This window comes from Zerene cesonia, chromosome 1 (genome assembly GCF_012273895.1).
Source record: "Zerene cesonia ecotype Mississippi chromosome 1, Zerene_cesonia_1.1, whole genome shotgun sequence".
Taxonomy (NCBI): domain Eukaryota; kingdom Metazoa; phylum Arthropoda; class Insecta; order Lepidoptera; family Pieridae; genus Zerene; species Zerene cesonia.
In genome coordinates this window covers 11,401,574-11,407,043 of record NC_052102.1, presented here as the reverse complement: position 1 = coordinate 11,407,043, position 5,470 = coordinate 11,401,574, and positions in this window count along the sequence as shown.

Genomic DNA, 5,470 nt, shown 5'->3' with positions numbered 1-5,470 from the left:
TCCGTCCGTCACTCGCGAACAGAGGTTCTTGTTATTTTTAAACCGTTTAATCGCGAGACAATTGCACGGAGAAACGGAGAATGAGGATGGATTTGTTAATTTGTTATTAATTGTAAAGTGTTGTTCGTTAAGAAGAGTTACAGGAATGTAGCACGAGACATTGACAAGACATGTTAGTTCACGTTACAGTTGGATGGACATGAATAAATTCAAATTCTCTTGAAAAATAGAAGTTTGTTCGTATATTTATCTAACTGCTGCAAGAAAATCCTTGTAAAGATTTTTTACACCTGAGCTCGGATACAAGTTAAGATATTGGGCGACCCACATCCCGCGCTCCTCGTCACCGTGACTCGTAATTCCGTAATTGCGTACACATCGCGATATCTGTCGAATTGCAAATAAGGCTTCAACTAATTCCCTTCTATTTGCAAACTACCTCTTATCGCGACGCATCTTACCGGCATCGGACTTTTCTCCTTATGTATTCTAGCGCATAAGCATTAAAGGTGATTTTGGAATGTATCACTTGAGACTTATACCTGTTTCATGCTGAATCGCCCCTTACAGGGTTTTGTAATGCCGTAATGTGGCGAATTAATGGATTTGTATAAATAAAGTAATTACTTTAACATTAGAAATAGAGTTTAATTTATTATTCCTTTGCGCTAAATTAAGATATTTAATATTAAAAAGAAAAAATAAGTAATTACTGTTGGCCAACTGTAATTACTTATTTTTTGTGGAATTAGTCATCGCTTATTTTTCTCCATCTCCTGAAGTGCTTTTTATTCCGTGAAATCTATTCGAGAATATCCTGATTGTGTAATTACAACATTTTGATCTTTAGAGATTTTTATCTCATTGCAATTTGATTACAACTAATAAGACTGTTAGTGTTGTTATTGTGCAGTTAAAATAGAACGTTAGCAATAAAATAAAAATTACATCAATAAAAATTGTCTGAGTCTTCCCTGTCGAGAATGCGATGGTAAGGGAATAAAAGTAATGAAATACTAGACATTCGCCAATCAGATAGATCCAATGTTTATGATTTGGCCGAGTTGAGAAGAATCTCCATACAAACACCAACTTCATGCGATAACACTATACGGTGAGCTGTGCATTGCATTCGGGAGACAGTCGTAACATGTTATTTGTTGTAAAGGTGTTAAAACCACATTCGAAGAACCATAAAAACTTATGGAATGATACAGTTGGTTCAGTTACACAATGTATGCAGAAGAACGCTATTATTTGCTTGAGTCTGGAGAAATGGGCATTGTTTTAAGAAGGAAAATACATATTATACATACTTTATTATACATACTTGACAAGGTAATGTGCAATATTAATCTTACTAGTTACATTTTTTTGTATCTATCGTCATATATGAAATTTTCTAGATTCCATCTTTTTGGAACAAAGTTATCGTGGCTTAATAAGATCACAGTAAGAATTCACATGCAAGTGCCTCAAAACTTCTCACAGAGCTTGCGAAATAATAAATAGGCATGATTAATCAAAACAGAAAGTAATGACGCAAGGGTTTGCATACGAGAGCAACTATCTAATGATGGTCCGGCGAAGGAGGCCGGCGGCGGCGGCGGCGGCGGCGGCGGCGGCGGCGGCGGCGGCGGCGGCGGCGGCGGCGGCGGCGGCGGCGGCGGCGGCGGCGGCGGCGGCGGCGGCGGCGGCGGCGGCGGCGGCGGCGGCGGCGGCGGGTGAATATTTAACCCGAGCCTGCCTAATGGAGACGACCCTTTACATATTTATTCGACGTTGCGTATTACCTTGCGCTGATGCCATGATGAATTTCCTGTGTTTGGATTTGATTAATATATTTTTACATGCTTTGGATGGAAACTTTAATGAACTGCTATGGAACTGGACGTATGTACGAAACTCCGTATAAAGTGTTATATTGTTAGCTTTTAAGATAATGATCAACATAGCTCTATATATCAAAACATAGTTATAAAAATCATTGTGTATAGGTAACTATGTTTGAATGAATTAAATTTTTTTTTGAGATTATGAGACAACTTTTCTAAATAGTTTAAAATTAAACTAGTAACCCAGGGAGGACTTCGTAGGCTATCTTAACGGTAAATATAGTATTCCTCGCCTCGAAACACAAACCTTCCTCGAGAACCACTAAATCAGTATGAAAATCGGTGCAGTAGTTATTGAGTATAAGGCGAACAGATAGACATAGATTAAAAGACGGGGCAGAGAGCAATGTTTTATAATTTTTGCAGTTATTCCACATAGGAATCATTAGAATATATAAGGTCATGAAAATATAATTGTCGCTGTAATAACTATTATTGCATTATAGATTATTAATTATATATAAAACGACTTGTTACATTTTGTGTCCATTCCATAAATAGAATATTTAATTTGGTAGAACAAATACAATGACGTAGCACGAGAGCTCCAATTTGCATATACCTAGAAAAAGCTTTTGTTGTGACAAATATAAATTTGTCTAAAAAACAAAAGCTTTTTGTTTCTATTTGAGGATGACGCCCTTAATAAAGCCAGCAAAGTTGTTGTGTTATCAAAACACGTTTTATTTTGTTAGTGGATGATATTTGATCAGCCAAAGAATAACCAGAATTTGTTGTATATTTAAGATTAAAGTCAATACCTCCTTCCAACAACGTCAGATATATCAAATCTTTTACATCCTTTGACGATACCTTATCAAAACCTCGTTAGAATATTGTAGTAAAAATACATGTATTTTCATATTACACAAGTAGATGAATAAAGAAGCATTATTGTGGATCATCTTTAACAAATGACACTAACTCACTACCAGCTTGTGTGGTCTGAACTCTGAACTGTGAAAGTGGACTTGTTGGTCTGGCCCCATGACTTAGTTGTTAATGACCCTGACGATCACGCCATAGGGAATTGGTTCAAACTTCACTAAAATATAGTTAGTCGCGTGTTCGCTATATCATATCACAGTATGACATCTGTAATATTTTATGAATAGCTCCATCGGCCCATTTGGCTAGAAATTATAAATTTATTGTAGGGTATGTGTAACATTTTTGAAATATTAAACGAACGTTATCTCCTAACTAAAATTTCAGACGCTATCTAGCAGAACGAAACTTGTAAAAATCGATTTATTTGGTCCAAAAAGCGTCTCAACATAAACTGAGCAGCAATAAATATTGTAATTGGCTGGTTTAGCGCAAACAACACCAAAAACGCTCACGCTATTAGAAAAATAAAATATTTTCATGTGCCCGTATTACACAAGCACTATTTGTTTTCTTTAGATCTCTAATATAAAGAAACACATTTCGATGATTTAGGTATTTGTGTTTATTAATTGCCGATGAAATACTTGTATTTCCTAGCATAAGATATGTAATGCTGATAGTTGTTATGTGACATTTAAAAATCCTATAAGACTTGTGAAATGCTCGGTGAAGTGTCACACAAGATGACGATGCGCTTAGTGAAGACCACGGGTATATACGCTTTTGTATATACGCGAAAATAAATCAATATTCAATGAAATGAATTTATTTTCCAACAAAACAATTTAACGCGTAATAAATTTTCCATAAGTATGATAGATGTACATTGCTCAGCTGGTAAGTAACACCTCTCAATACAGCGGCTGCAGCGCCACATATTTGCATCTCAAAGACGTGCATTAGCGGCGGTCAGCGCTCCAGCGCTTACGATCGCTTCTACTCTTTACCCGGTTCCGCTTTGAGGCGATAATACTGTTACAAATTTCCTTCAAATTTTGAAAGCCGGAATAAAATATAACATCGAAATTAATACTGTGATAACACGGGTTAACGGTAAGATTACGAGTATGGGTTGAAAATATTTCATACGCATCTAATATATAAAAATAATTTGCTGTTCGATAGTCTCGCTTAAACTCGAGAGTGGCTGGTCTGATTTTTATAATCAAGTCCCGGGACGGTTTAAGAGGTATGAACAATACGGAGGCGGGCGAAGCCGCGGGCGGGAAGCTAGTTCTTTATATTTATCAAATAATACGTAGAAATTACGTTTTATGCAATAACATTTCAAATCAGCGAATTACAAAACCATTTAAATGGCAATACAGAATATACCAATATAATCGGGCAGAACGTCATATGCTTTTTCATCTAGTTGAAGTTTTCTTACACTGAAATCTTCAACCATTTAAAATTCAACACAAGACAAACGTTTAAGTCTTCAAGACATGATCCGAATCACGTGCACTGACAACAAACGCTCGGAACTAACAGGCGCTATAAACTAAGTGCTAAGAGCTAAGTCTGTAACTCGTCGATCGGCCGCGTCGCCGCCAGCCAGCAGGGAGCTGCTGGAGGGTAAACTTCATAATCCTTACAACGTGCGCATTTCAGGCAACACTAAACGTGGACTCGATATGAATTAGCTGCACGCTTTACTTGCTTATGTGTTGTTGTACCTACTCGTATATCGTCTTATGTTCGATGTCACGCGACTCGAAGAACAGGTTGTCCTGTTCTTCCACTTTTCTAAAAGTCCCTGAGCCATTTATTAAAAAAATAATTTTATTAATACAATGAAGAAGAAATCAATAATGGTTTTTGTTAAGTCTTGGTAAATTTTTGCTACATAAACATTACCGAGAACGAAAAGAGATTTAAAAAAAATATAACATTACAAGGTCTTGAGGGAAAGGCTTATCAATGTTAAGTTTGGTTAAATACATAGTATTCATGCACATGTATGAGTGTACGTACGTACGTAGACATAAAATAAAGAAAAGCCCTTGAGGAGCAACCCTTAGCTCGTAGACGCTGCAGTTTGCCGGACCTCTACAGACGTCAGTTATAAATAAAACAGTGCGGAGAGAACAAATTCGTTGTACCGATAAATCGTGCCCCACCTGCACCCTGCGCCCTGCCCCGAGATTGCAGGCGATAGAGAAACGCTTTGAGAACGGACGCCTTTATAATTTAGTGCGGCATTTGGAAGATTTATAAAGTGAACACAATACAATGTAATAGAAACACAAACAATGTCATAAATATTATAGCATGACTCTCTAAAGTTCTACATTGTAATAAGTGATTGTTTGGAAATCTAGGAAACATTATAAAATAAATCGTAGCGACGTTTTTATAAGAACAAGATTTTATATTAAAACCAAATCAAGGATCGATTTCTATGTTCACTTGCCCAAGAAACTCAGATCAAGTTAGCTATCGGAACGGAAGCATTCACCAAAGATGAAAGAACCAATCATCGATCACAGCGATGAAATTTATGAGGTGCGTTAATGGTTTACACTTCTCTATGATGTGAGTCCAATGTCAAAAGTGCCTCTAAGTCTAATTAAAGAAATAAATGTTCTTCTCCTTATATAGCCCCATCAAAGAAGCGGTCATGTAAAACTGAAGAATAACATTATAACTACACTAGCTACGCCGTATGCTGTAGGAATATC